The following is a 15387-nucleotide window of genomic DNA, read 5'->3' on the forward strand; positions in this document are numbered from 1 at the left end:
ATTCACGACCGCCCCTACCCTCCGAAGGTGCCCGAGGGGGGGGGGGGGGGGGAGCAAACTTGCATCTCCATCAGCTCTGTAGGCTGATGCAGGACTAACATGCAATAAGTCAGTTTTCACTGTGAACAGAGTGATTCTTTGCAACAAGAGACATCATCTTCCAAGATTACGTCTTCCCTTACAGTTTCTTCCTCCTCCAATCTCTCTACTAAGTTCTTCTGACTCTTCCTCCTCCTTCACCACTCTAACAAGCCCTGTCCAATATCCACCCCTGGTACCGACCCTGCCTTTGCTATCTCCAGCCCAAGTATCTATCTCAAGACATCTTGAAGAAAGGTGTCCCCATGAACACACTAGCTTGTGCTAGAAATGCCCTACAGCTGTATCTGCAGGTCTGCTTTGTCCCTTCCTAAATGTGTCTGCAGTTATCTCCTCTACTTTGACAGCCGGTCAGCTCCAGTTTCAAATCTTCTTCCAAGTATCTATTTTCTTGTCCTACTTTTATCTTTCTTCCCCAAACACAATGCATGTCGGGTTAGTTTTTGCCCTTATTTACGCTGCTTTTGCAGTTCGTGCATCATTTTATTAGTCTCAGAAAGCACTTAGGCACCTTTTGCCATGAAAAGTAGTAGACACTCAAAATCATCCACACTTAACTAACACATAAATCTTTGCTCTTTGTAAGGTGAGTAATGTCAGGTTAAAACCATTCACTACAGAGACATGAACAGCTTATTGAACCCAAATTCAAGCTACACAAAGGAATCCAAAATGGTACATCCATTCAACATCACAAGAGTTAAAGAGTATTGTCTGCTTCACCATGTTGCAACTAATGATTAATAAATGAGTCTATTAAGTTAATCTGCCAGGCAAAACTAAGCTTGACAGACACCTGCCACAGAAAATTTGTTATCTATTCAGGCAGGAAATGGCAGTGAGAAGAAATCAATGTCACTGCTGTACATTGAGCTGACAAACTGAAATCTCAGAGGAAGTTTGTCATCTTGAACAATGAGCAATATCCCTGGTGGCATCTCAAAGCCCCACAATAAAGGTCAGACATAGCTCTTATTTATCAGGGCCTTGAAGCTCTACTGTAGCAATTAAATTTTGTTTTTAATACTGGCTGAAAAAGTCCAGCTATTTGACAGTAATATGTGGTAATATATTTATGAGAAGATATATATATCTCCACATGCTGCTGCATCATTGTTGAATTGGAGTTAAATGGCATTATTTCTTTGCAATGTAAAATGAAAAGCAACATAATCTTCTATTATCTAGGCCAAAAAATAGGAAAAAAAAAAAAAAAGAAACAATACCCACTACATTTGCTTCAAATTCGTTAGAAGACAGAAAAGGAAACGCTCTGTATCCAGCTGTACACCAAACAAAACAAGCTTTCAAATACAGTCTCCAAGTTTTGCTTTTCTATGCTCGTGAATGAGTGGTAAAATTATGCAGCTGTTAATAAGACAACAAGGGAAGCTTTTGACATAAACCCTTTTTTATCTCCTAGCTAGAAGCATTACAATCAAAGAGGAAATTTGTTCATGACTGCCGTTTGATTTTCGGCATTAGTGGCGTTTGCTTTCTGTGTTCTGCTCAGCGGGGACCAGAACTGGATGGGGATTATCGGTTTCACTTTTCCCCATGCACCCCACAAGACGCTGCGGAGAGCAGGCTTCCAAAGTGCCTGGGAAGGCTTTGGACGTATGTCAGTGGGATCTGCACAGCCGCTGGGCTCCCTCCTCTCTAAGACACCTGCAGGATAAGGGCCTAAACATTCATAAGTCATACTTGAATAGAATTTGAAAGCTTGCAAAAACCAAACAAACTAGGAAGCACCACCAACAAAAACAAGCAGAGCAGCACCTTTGCCTGCGCCAAGAAGATCCTAACAAGGTATGTCCTCCATTTCTTACAGTTGTCCATCGGAGCCTGTTTGACAGCATCCCGATTTAAAAAACAAAACCCACACAAGCAATTTCATGGGTACTGGAACGAAAGGGAGTCTGGCTTCCTGCGGATTTGGTTTTTGTCATGAGATTCTTTGAAGCCAAATAATTTCCAAGCCGGGTTCAGCGATCTTCCCACGACAGGGACCTCCGTCACATTTCCTCTCAACATCTCTTCTGCAGCGCCTGTTGAAAGTTCAGTTCCTATTGCAAGCCTTCCCTCAAACCCCTTAATCGCCTTTATTCTCCCCTCACACACATATTTTCAAGAAACTTGTAGGAACTTCTATTTATCTTTGCAGGCTTTGCCTTTCCACCGCATTTCCGTGGCCAACATGTCCAGGGGCCGCACAGGCTCCTGTGCATTCATGTGTGCATACACCCTGTTTGTATAAGCCTTGTTTCCCTAAGAGACCAGACTAAACAGCCCACGCCCCAAAGTAGGATTAATATATGCAAAAAGAAATCACTCTGCAAGGGTAACTCATCCAACAGTGAAAAAGTCTTTAGATGGCTTATTGCCCTTTATTCCTCTACCATGACAGACGTGACAAAATCTCACAGTCTGGGGACACGTCTTAATTTGAACATTTACAGCATTTCATTCCTTTTCATATTTTGCTTTTTAAAATAAAAGGTATTCAGCAATGAACAGAATCACACCCTGCCAGGCAGCGACATTTATGCCTGAAATAGGCTAAGGCAACAATAAAAATGTGGTCCACACATGCGGGTAACTTTCTGCCAGCAAATATGAAACCCTGGCGAGCTCCACCAACCTCTCATTCGACGTTAATATAAAATAGACAGAGAGTACCAGTTCTCATGTCTGGCCTAATGTTATGTAACTGTGCTGTTTGTTCAACAGAGTCAACTCTTACACACACACACACACAAAAAGTTTAAATCCCCCAGACAGCTGTAAATCATTATTCTAAAATGTTTTCTAGGTTAGTGAAATTATCATTTACTCTGGTCCCTGTAGTCCTTAGCACTTGATGCCTAACAACGTAATGAAAGTTGCAGATTCTTATTTCTACAGATCTACTTAATTCCCCTGATACAGAAGGATCTTAAAAGATTATTTTTAATAAGTTACTTCTAGAAATAGTTGCACTTCACAACCAGAGCAAGAGATACACACATCTCTCCTCTAAAAAAAACCAGCCTACAAAGTACTGAAGATTGATGACAAAGCAAAAGTCCTCCCACCAAATACTGTTTAATTAAATAAAAGATATTTAAGGAGGAGCTTAATAATACTCTTTGTAACTACAACACAACATTTTAAAGTAACTCAAAGTTCACCCATTCAATATCTGATGCAAGCTGACATTGTACTGAAGGAAGCACAGCTGCCAGGGAGCAAGGAGAGCATGCTGAAGGAGTGGCAAAGAAGGGGTGGGGGAAAAAACAGAAGGAAAAAAAAAAACAAAACCAAAAAAAACAGAAAACCAAAAACTCATCAGCCCCTTCAGAACTGGGATTCCCTTCCAAATATGAGAATTCTTTCACACAAAGAGGAAACAGATGTCCATGGCTGGAATTTGCATGTGGCTTTATTCTCTTCTAGGATACAATAAAACTACTCTTCTTCTCATCCTCTGAGCTAGAAATTAAACAGTGGCATGTCATGCAGAGTCCAGCTGTGCCTCTACCTCCAACCTTTATTAGCAATATATTTAAAAAGAAGAAGAAAAGAGAGAGACACAAAGAAGGGGAGAAACTAGAAAAGCATAAAAAATGAAAAACTTTGTGGTATGTGTTCTCAAAACAATATAAAACCTACAGATGTTCTTACTAATCTGTGGCACATGTTTGTTTATTCAGGTTTTCCCTGTCTCCAGTTCAGCGGGCTTTGCTCTCCAGAAGAGCTATCTGTTTTTACAAATGTTAGAGTAAATACTGAAGGAGAGATTGGCAAAAAACAGCCAGAGGAGGAACAGGCTCACCTTGTAAGAGCTTTCTCAATGTCCCTGAAACTGTACCTCCATTCCAGAAACTGCTCTCGCCCATATCTCCACTGTTCCCTACATTAACAGCAACAGGAGAAAAGGCAACGGTTACAAAGAGGATTTTGAGAGTACGAATATCACAAGAAGCAAGAACATCTGTTCACTTCAGGGAGAACGTACTGCAGTCATCACAGAGTACTTCTCAAACTTGCACCTCACCTGTCATTCACATGCACTTTGACAAGGCTCATAGAGACACTATCTCCATTGAAGCCTGTATTTATAAGGAGTATTCCACCAGTTATCTGAGCTGCAGGTGCCAAACTGTGCTTTCTCCATTGTAATTACAAAGAAAAGTCTAACAACCCACTTCTGAGTATCAAAAAATATACTGTTTTCCAAGGACACATAAACCACAAATTTCAGGAGAACAATCTTCCCTTTAACTAATTCCTTTTTACATTCCCCTTTTTTTTTTATCAGCTTCTTTATAAAAGATGGTTCTTTTCAAATAGGTTCAAGTTACAGTAGAATAAAACAACCGTGTCAGCCCACTGGAGTTAACACCAAAACGTTTCCCTTAATAATCACAGTAAATCTAGTTCAGTGTCTTGTCCTCCTAAAATTCTTCACACGCTTTCCCAATACATCTGGATTATGATAAACTGATGTTCCAGCTATAAATATACTTCCCCCATGGTGGGATTTGAAAAGACAGCATGAAACGAGGTAAGCCTCTCCCCTGGTCATGTCAGAGGCCATAGCAATAGACAGCAATGTGAAGACCCGTAGCTTTCCACAGTACTGACTGAGGAAGAAGGTGTAGAGGAGCTCAGCACAGCCATCATCTATGGTACACCCCAAAGCTGATGAAGTAGACTTATTTTCTTGCAAAGCTCCAATTAATACTGCCTCCCACATCCTCCTTGATAAATTGCAGACTCCACAAGGAACCTAACGAAGGTAATTTGTAATCTTAACGTGCATGAAAGACTGTCAAAGCCATCAGCCGTGTTCCTGCATCTCCGAGAGATGAAAGATGTGAGCATGGTGAAAGAATGGACAAGTTTATATGTTAAATGAATGATGGAGGGCTTTGTCAATAAACACTGATGCAATTAGAAACAAAACTCTTCAGGCAAGTGTGACAACACTGGTATAGCAATGTCCAGAGAAGATCTCTTGGCTCCATTCCTTAAAGGACACAGTGAAAGACCAAGTTCACATACAGCACCTTCCTGTAAGACTGCATGAAGCCAAAAGAGAAGTGGAACCCCATGGGAAGCTGGGCCATCACAGGTAAAACTATCAAGTTGCATTTGCGACAAACAACTTTTCACAGCTCTTCGGTGTTGAACATGTGGCTTTGCAGCACTGCCAGAGGCAAAGGAACGGCATTTAGGGTGGTAGAAACACCGGTCTCAGCAGTGCCAAGAGTATCATTAAAACAAAGGTTTCAGATTATGCACCAGCAGCCACCTGAGGTAATCAGCAGTTCCCTCATTTTCAAGCAAATACCATTAACCCTGTATGACCTAGGAGACAACTGCAAGCTACAAATGGGAAGAAATAGAAAATTCCCAAATTATACTCATTACTCTGATTCAAGCATCCACTAACCCTCAAATAAATATTTGCACTTTTCTTCCTCTGTTTCCTCAGCTCAAAACCCAAAGTGTTTCCCATTGTCACCTGTCATATGTGAATGTTGGGAAGTAAATTCCTTTCCAAGACAAAACATTATGTGCCCCACAGGGTTGCTTAATTCGGTTACAAGCCATTCTCACAGATGTCCTTTGGACCTGTGTAGCAGAACTTCACATACAACAGGATTTTCTTTTAAACAGCACTGCACGCTCATTATAAAAGGAACATATAGAGGACATTACATAGAGACAGATAAATACAAGGAAAATTCTATCCAGTTTTCCTTCCACTAGAAAAAGGTTTTCTGATTAAAGAGGAAAAGAAAAATAAAAAAGATTTTCTAGAGGGCAATGTTGACCAGCGAAGGGGAAAGACACAGTCAGAGATCCGGCATGACTGCGTGTTCCCAAAACATGGGGAAAAGAGAAGCACTGAGGCAGATGCACAAACTCAATGCAGGCTGGATTGATTTAAGAGACCCTGATGATCACAGAGCACTAACTTTGCACACACGTGAGACAGACCATCATCGAGCTATTGAAGCCTCTTTCCTCAAAGAAATAATATTAACAGCCTTCAAAATTCCCCCCTTTTGCACCAGCCCCTTACTTTGCAGGGAGGACAGAACAACTATTAGAAACTGTATAATGTTAGCCACAGAAGTTGATCTTACTGTACTTCAAACAGGACCTGGACTGACTGGCCCCTAATTAGAGAAATAATATCCATGTTGTCCCATTCTCCAACAAACAAGCACTAAAGGAGATGCCCGTTTTGCTATTTCTTCTTGAAACCAACATACCAAAAAAATCCTCAACAAGAAAATGAATATGCTGACCAATTTGTACATGCTGGTTTTAAGGTGCAGATAAAAATCTTGTAGGATAAAGATGAGTTTAGCAGCTCTAGAAGAATGAAGGTATTGTTTAACAGGAAGCAGATGTATGTCAGATGGCAAACTCATTAAAGTGTCCCATCGTTAAAGGAAACGGGATAACAACGAGCCATCTGAAAAAACCTGAACTGATCAGGAAATACACAAGCCGCAGCTAATCTCCTATTTATTGGTAGGTAATGCCTTTAAGTCATGCACATGCATTGAGTTTAGGACCATGAAGGACTAATCTTTGTTCTCATGAAAAAAACATAGGAGCAGAACCCTAGAGCATGAGGCACAGCATTTCTGGAAAAAGTCTTCTGAGGAAAAACCCTAACATTTGGAGAAACTATTACATTAATACGTGGGTGCACAAACGCACGCATGGTTATGTGCTGCTGTCCGGGAAGCATGTCAGTTCGCTAACTTTGAAGGCATTTTAATGTACATTTACACACATGTGATCTTTTAAATGTAAGTATAATTACAAAAAATGCCTTATGAAAGGCACCTCTCAAGGGAGAGCCTCTGAATACAAACGTTTAAATTCAAAGAAAAAAAAAATTACAGGCAGACACTGGACTGACAGATTTGCAGTATCACAGAGTTGAACAGTTCCTCAGATGAGAATTTTGCAGGAGATACAAAGACCTAAGCACAAGGAATTAAACAAGCAGCATGTTTGATTAACAAGGCAGGTGGATCTATGCAGAGGAGTGAGAGTATTGCTTCATCCAGCAACCATTCAATCAAAGAAACTTGACAACAGTGCAGCTGTAATTGTACTGACATCAGCATAGGAACTCTTGTCCTCAGAGTAACAGCCACAAAAAAATTTAACAGACTGGGAAGAAACATGTGTTTCTGCCTTCCTGGATATATGTCAACCTATAGCAGTTTTGTTACAAATGTCTTGGTACTACATTATGATAACAAATAGAACAGAGCACCTCTCACTATAAAAATTAAACACATCTCTCACCAGGAGATTTCTGAACATCACTAAAAAAATCTCCTTGGGGAAATCCATCTCTGCCTTTGCATATGGGCCTGACCCAAAGTTCACTGAAATTTCTGGAAATTTTGCACGTGTGGCTTCAATAGCTTCTGGATCAGAACCCATGGTCAAGATGGAGAAAAGAGGAGAAAGTGGATGCAAGGGTTCTAGCATACGCCACAAGGATCAACTAATTCGGACCCTACCATGTTCTTCGCAGGATGCACAGAGTCAGACTCATGGTCAGAGCAGGATCTAGGATGTACTCTTTTTAACTTCTTAAGCAGGAACTGCTGCAAATTCCCTGCTTTTACAGAAGCGTATCTTCTGTACCCTACTAGTAGCTGTATCTGAGCCCAAACCATGTACATTTAAGTACCACTTAAAAGTCCCAAGAAAGTTAATACAAGCTAAGCAAATTCTTTTGAATGTTTTACCAAATACGAACTTTGGTGTTTTGCTGCATCGATAGCCCTGATTATTTGGTAAGAGTATTCCTGCATATTGGCCTTTTGTGGGGGGAAAAAACCCAACCAACCAACCCAACAGAACAAGTAACCAAATGTTGCTATAAACAAAACACCCCACAGATACTATGAGAAAATTACTCCATCAAGGCTAGTGCAAAACCAACATTAACAGAACAACTACTATAAACCACCAAGTTGAAATTTCTTTCTTTGAAGTGCATGACCCATGCAGCACTGTTTATATATCTTACACCATTATCTCCATCATGTGGCAGAGAGAAAAAATGCAGATTAATGTCAAATTTAGGAAATGCTATTCATGTAAAGGTATTTTACTTACCTTACACACATGCATACACACTTACATGTACACACATTCAAAATTTTGTATCTCACAAAACGGGGCATTGCTAAGCTTCCTTCTGTGACTGCTTTTTTCAACTATTTAGGAAGAGCCATATCCACACTGCACACCACAAGTAAAATTAGAAATAGCCTTGTCCTGCAAGGTGCTTGCGGTCTCAAGGGCAGTGCCCCAACGGGTGCCAATGAAACAATGCTCAGGGGAAACGCGGGGAATCTTCAGCAGGCCATGGTGAGCAATCCATCATACAGCAGCCTAAATGGCAAGCCAGCACAGGTGGAGTTAAAGGACTGATCTTCACGGACTCCTTGAAAGAGTTTGCCACACGTGATCTCCGTTGGTGTTGCCTGAATAGGAGTTGGTTCTGCAAAGCACCAAAACACATGTCTAATTGCCCACCTCTTTAAAAGAAGCAGTTAAATACATCCTTAAGTCCTGTACTGAATAGCCCGACTGTCCCGTGTGCCTGAAATAAGACTGGACTATTTTCTCTCCCTCACCTACCTTTTTTATTTTTTAATAAACAGTTACATTGCTTTAGCCCCACCAGAAGACATGGTCTTGCAGAAGTCACTTAGTGAAATGACTTGCCTATGTTACATAGAGGGACCTACCAGCTTATGACAATGATCTCTCCTAGCTTTTATGTATTAAAGCATTACCTTTCGTGAACTGCAGCTACAATTCCACAAACTTTAATCTGATTCTACATTACAAAAGACCTAATCTAAAACTCATTAAAGTGAACTGAAAAATCACAAGCATTTGATCGAACCCAAACGAACAGCTAGACAATGCACGTACAGATACAGGCAGGATGGCTCCGTTCTGGGGTTTTTTTTTTTACCCTCTATAATTTTTTTTTTGACATTTTAACCAGTTCTGCAGACTCTGTAACTATTTAAACAGGAAGCCCCCTGGACCCGGCAGACCTCCCTGCCTATGCAGCTGGAGAGCTACTCTGGTCCTAATGGAGCATTTCTTCCACCCCCACCCAAAGGTAGCAGCTGTACAATGTTGGGTCGGACACTGCAGGGCCACCTGGGACTTGCTGCCCTCCCAGGTGTGGACAGACTCGACTACGGCAATCGAGCCCACGGGAAAGCTGTCTCGCTCCCTGCATCCCCCAACTTCCTGCCTGTCAGCAAGCTGGGAAAAAACTTTAGATGAGGCTGGCTGCACACTCAAATCCAGCGTGCAGAGAGCAGGGAGGGTTTGCTTTCAAGAACCTCTTGCAGGCTTCCTCAAAGGACTTCAACCCTGCTTGCACAACAGCACCACCATTATAAGACCTGTGGAAATAAAAGCCATGACTCCCAATGATTTGTTTTAATTCATTTATGGAGAAAATGCTTTCACCATAAGCCTTTGAATTCATTTGCCTGTCTTTATACAGCCACCTCATTTCCGTCTGCCTTGAGGATCTATCATAACCACAATGTTAAACCATAAAGCTAAACCAAAACAATTTCTCACACTCAGTTACCCAGCCCGGACATGAGGAAAGTGTGCCAAATTACAAGAGCATGGGAACAGGATCCAGAAGAACAAAGGTGCTTTGGTGGGCAAGAACTAAACCACTGGAACATCCTAGACACACACAAACCCTTATTTTCTTCATTTGCTCATCCTGCACGGCTGTTCACACATCTCAGCTATAGGTTTGGGCTGTCTCAGAGCCTATTGGGAACTGAACTACAGAGCACAACAGCAGCTACCTCTTGTTCTACGAAATCCTGGTTATAGGTGTGATCAGCAAAGTAGACACTATTAAGTTTCTACTTTACCAGTATAAATCATCCCCTCCATGCTTGGCAAAACACTTAAGCACATGCTTAACTTTCACTATTGCTGAACAGGAACAAGGTTTTGCTTTAAAAACATTAAAGACCAGACCCAAACAAGTTCTTAGACTCCATACTCTCCTTTACGCTCCCAACCTCCCATTAATCTAAAAGCTCTTCCAGAGTTGGAGCTGGGCCAAAGTGTTTTGTTGAACTGACGCCTAAACAAAGTTTTCTGCGAATTTGGGGCTGCAACCAACGTGGTGAATGAAGAGAAAAGCCAAAGAAAATAGTCTAAACTTTTCTGTGGGTTACTTTAGATATACAATAAAGAACTCAAAGTGACCTCAAACACCCAACAGAAGATAACCCAAGGTAACAACACAACTGCAGCTCCACCAAGAGGTTTTAGCATCACAACTAGCAGCAGAGAAATCCAAGCAGTCAATGTAACTGCCAAGGCCCCACGACGGGATCAGATCCCACCATTTCCAGCATGCTCCCCTCTCACGCACCAGGTCTGAGCACGGCATCTGTTGCACTGATGGTCCCTTTAAGAAACGTACTTCTGTGGAAAACATTGACACCAAAAGGAGAAAGCCAAACTGCACGCCCACTGCAGCGTGGCCTCTAGAGGGAAAGGGATGGGAAATGCTGCTCTCACAGCTTTAATTCATTTAAAGGCCATTTCACATCCAGAAGGTTCCACTGAGATGATTTCTTTTCCTCATTGGTTTTGCAGCCATGTCAAATGCCCATCACAGCCAAGTGGCAGATTTGCCAATTCTCTGCTGTCATAGGTAGATTAATAAAACTCACAGTGCGATGGCTTAAGTTGTGTTGCCTGGTATGGGCTTTTGTCTGTGATATACAGCAGTAGATGGGATTTACATATATATGATTTGAACCATACTCTTCCCAATTGTTTTCCAGCTGGGAAAGAGAAAATCAGCAATGCAATAATTTTCATGCTAACAGGCATTACTTGAGGGGAAAGAAAATCAAACACAAAAATGTTGGTTGGGGAAATAGCCAGACGTTCCCTAACTGTGAGGAATCTCCAGAAATTTTACCTTTTCAGTGGACAGTATTTTAGTATCTGCTTGAGAAACCTGCCCTTAGGTAGGTCTCCAGAACTGTTTCTGTTCCTGCAGCATTTGGATGCCTTATTCTGGGTGCCACTTGCAGACCCCGTAATGCATGCATGATGCTCCTTTCCCCTGAGACTGACTGAGATGTATCTGTCTAAACCAGTTCAACAAAATTGCTAGGCAGCGCCAGATCCTGGTCAAAGACATCGTGTCCCTGAGGTTGCACCGCATATAGCTGGACTCGAAGAACTGGGCCACAGGCAGTGCAGTAAAGAAAAATTAGCAAGCAAGTTAAGGACCAAAGAGAAAAGGGAAGAAAGCAATGCTGTTGCCTAATACAAAGAATGAGCTGATCTCAAAGCAAATGCCTTTTCCAGTGGAACGTTCATAACCTTTTGGGCTGAAAAGGAACAGACTGGTGTTAGCAGCATATAATATATCCAGGTGACTTAAAACAGGGTTTTTTCTAATGAGATTAGCAAACTATACATTACAATTCCCATAACGTTTCAACCTCAAGGCATTTTAATTACATTTTTCATTTATCTTCCCTGGGATTTTCTAATTTGTGCCAGAATGCTTTCTTCACTTAAAACGCAATTTTTATCTCAGCACAAGTACTAATAGACCACTTCAGACAAAACAACCAAAATCTGCTAAACTCAAACAAGAGCAAAAATCAACTGTGGCTTTCAATCAAAAGATATAATACCATTAACACCTTTCTTTAAGTACTACCACCAAATGCTGGTAGTGGTCTTTGGGATCATGAAAAGAGTTAAGAAACCTGCAGAACAGTGTGCTGATTCTGCATTCACACATACAATTTTAAAAGCCCAGCTGACATGATGCCAGTAAATGACCTGACTTCATCTGGAAGTCCTGCAGTGATTATCAGTGTCTTAGGCCTAGGACTAATCTGGGGTGGAAAGGAGGTTCCCAAATTCGTGCTGAAATGCTGATACACATGGTGAAAACAGCCTGTTACGGCGGAGGGACGTTTCCAGTAGACTAAGAAAGAGAATCTGAGACAGAGTGAGCTCTACCTCTACTGTCTGCTTGCGCTTCGCCTTCCAGCTGCAGCCATGGGGATAGCGGGGTTGGTTACCACTTTCATCCTGCTCCCAAGCGCTTATCACAACCCCTGCCACGCATTACTGTCCACGTCCCTCCTAAGCGCTAGTCTGGCTCCTCACGTAACTGCTCCGTCCCCACTTCACACCAAATAAGCCAGGTTAAAGATGGCAACTAGCAACGGGGGACCGTAACCTCGTCACAGCCAGAAGAGGATCTCTGAGCACAGCCTAAGGAACAGACAATATTGGCTGACTTCACTCTCAGGCTTAAATTAAGGATGAGGTATTTCCACCACCACATGCCCTGTGCCCACAGACCAGCTGGTAAGTACCCGTTTGGAAAGCTTAGCTGAACACTGGGAAGATCCTACCCTGAGCAACAGCCTTTACAAGAGGTGCTGATTAAAAAAAACCAAAAAAGTAAAGAACTCGTGCCTTTGCTTTGCAACACGTAGCAACTCAGTAAGATAAATGACAAAAGCCTTTACTGTGGCGGAATAGTTAAATACAATCACAATAAAATTCCACCTGTCAGCTCCAAAAGCACCCCACATGTAGAATTTACACAAGCTGAACTGGAGCTGGTTCAGGGCATGTCATAACAGTTAGTCATTTCTGCACTCTGCACTGTTAAAATTGGCCTCAAGATGAATTGAGTGCCTGTAAAGGGCAACCATATTTCAAGCAAACCAGGACATGCTCAGGGTAGTTGGACTGCCCCTTCAGCTGCATTCCAGAGCGTTTAATTTTTGCCACTCAGTTTGCATGAAAAATATTTCCAGTACACTTCCAAAAAATTCTTCAATCCAGTAAAAATACTTTGTGGTAAAACTCTGGAGAAGAAGGGAGGAGAAAGGTATTAGTTTATATTGAAAGGATTTTGCATAGCATTATTCCAACCCACACTCCTAAGTGAAAAGTAAGAATCACAAGTTATTTTTTGCTCACATGAGTTGTTTGCAATCTGTCAGTTCCCATAACTATAATATGGCATTTTCAATCCAATAGCATCACATGGGGTTTTGTGAATGGCAGCCTATTTTGGTTTTGTTTGTGATGCTTTCCATCAAAAACCACTTCTGGTGTAGGAGACGACGTTACTAAAATGTAAATATAAAGGGCACTGTAAATGATTTCACTCTTACTCCAGTTTTTCTCAAGGGGCTTTAACGCAAGAAATCTTCTCACTGTGTGCAAAAGACTTTTGAATCAAGCCAGTGGTGCTGAGCACCCTCATCCCTTTTTCAAGTCAACTTAACTTGAGGCAAAACAAGTATGGGGGAAATAATCAGGCACGGCCCTTTCCAGAAGCTGTGCATTAGAGAAGTCAGTCTGACACAAATGAACAGAAATCCTCCTGGGCTTTCTCAAAAATTAATGCACCAATAAGGTAAGATTAATATGTAATAATGAGACGATCTTCTTCCATGTCACACAAACTACGTATACTGTATCGGGACACCACGCACGCTTTGAAGTCAGCAAATTACAGTGTCAGCAGCAAACATTTCAGATGTAGCAACCACAACAGTTGTTAGTGGCAATTTCACAGTGAAGGCTGCAGTGAAGCCTGTGTCCCCTTTATCCGCACAGCTGAAATAAGTCTTCAGATGCTCTGGTGCACAGGTCAGACACTTTGGTAACACATTTTTAGCAAGGTATTTGCTCGATTTTGAAGGTAAATATTTTTGTAAACTATTCACTTTTAAAATGTTGCTATTTTCACATTTCTCTGGATTAAAAAAAGAAAAAATTCCCTCTCACAACCTTCAAAAATAAATCTCAGGCATCTTTAAACCTGTATCGTTAAAAAAAAAAAAAAGAGAGAATCAGATATCTTGGATTTCCTCTTATTCCAAGTAACTTATACTATATGCAGTCCAGCCAATGAGTTAAAACTTCCTCCCCTTTCTATTTCCTGATGACACCAACACCCAGTTCACAAAATCCACCATTTGGAGAGGTAATGAGAAATCCGAATGGCCAACTGGGCTGCAGAAGGTCTGTGGTGTCCTCTGGGCAGGCCAGAACCTCTTCTGGGGATAAGGCATGGAGCAGGGAATGATGGGGCAGCACAAAGTGATCAAACATTGGAGAAAGAAAACGTGGAAAAGGCAGCTATAATTTTGTTGCAGGACACTTTTGTACCAAACACTTCACAAACAACTGAAGATTTGCCCCAGGACCTGCAAATATGGGAAAGCAGGCAAATGCCATTGCTTAATTCACTTAAAAGAAATGCAGCACAGACGCTGCAAGCTTAAGTGCCACTTTGGTGACAGTCTATTCTTGATAAATAAATCATTTATACACCTGACACAGCTCGTTTCTTCCTTTCATGATAATTATAGTTTTAGAAGCCTCATTTAAGGGGTGCAAATTAATTTCCAAATTCCACCTACTGTCAAAGAGTGTATTTTATTAGGTGATTAATTACCTGCAGGAGCACTTCAGGAGACACCTTGAAGGCAAACAAGGATTGCTGTGACAGCTCCTTTAAGATATGGCTCCGCTCCTAAAGCCCGATGAGCCCAGAGATAAAATAACTGCATACAGGTGTTATCTTCTATAGCACCTTGGGATGTTCGTGCTTCAGAGATGTGCATTTCCCCTCTAGAACATGCAAATATTTGCCTCAATGCTACAGCCCTTGCTTTGTGAGAAGTCCCATAAACTGCCTGGGGTTGGGTCCACTTCCACAGCAAGGCAGAAAGCAAGAACGACCATGGGGAACTACTCTTCCCTCAACCTCGGGGTACTTCTGAAATTTTCTGCGCTCCCAAAACACAAACTACTTGGCCTTCTCCAGAGTATATGCCTGGATAACATACAGCTGGTTTCAAATTTCTGGGCCAAAAATACTTTTTGTAAGTTTTACGTAAGTCAGTTACAGAGGTGGCAGGATTTATAGCATATTTTACAGCAGTTTCCTTGCTGTCCTTTCAGACCTCTACACTGACCAGAACTTCCAGCAGACCTACGCTCTTCACAGTGCAGCAAAAAGATCTATACATGTGCCATGTCACTCCTCTTTGCAGTCAAGTTTGGTGCCCAAAGATCACAGTGAGAAGAAACCAGCGCAGCCCAGCACGGCTTATATACACACCTATGTACCAAGTTCAGGTACCTTGACACACCCCAGTGACCTTGACACATCATTTAGAT

The 15387-nt window shown here is 41.7% G+C and overlaps 1 protein-coding gene across 4 annotated transcripts in view; it reads right to left on the reverse strand.

Annotated features, from left to right (window-relative positions):
• The window catches only part of SLC25A26 (solute carrier family 25 (S-adenosylmethionine carrier), member 26), an 88930-nt gene that overhangs the window by 27667 nt on the left and 45876 nt on the right, over window positions 1–15387 (reverse strand). The window lies entirely within an intron of this gene.

Source organism: Haliaeetus leucocephalus, unplaced genomic scaffold (genome assembly GCF_000737465.1).
Source record: "Haliaeetus leucocephalus isolate CR32 unplaced genomic scaffold, Haliaeetus_leucocephalus-4.0 Scaffold2, whole genome shotgun sequence".
Classification (NCBI taxonomy): Eukaryota; Metazoa; Chordata; class Aves; order Accipitriformes; family Accipitridae; genus Haliaeetus; species Haliaeetus leucocephalus.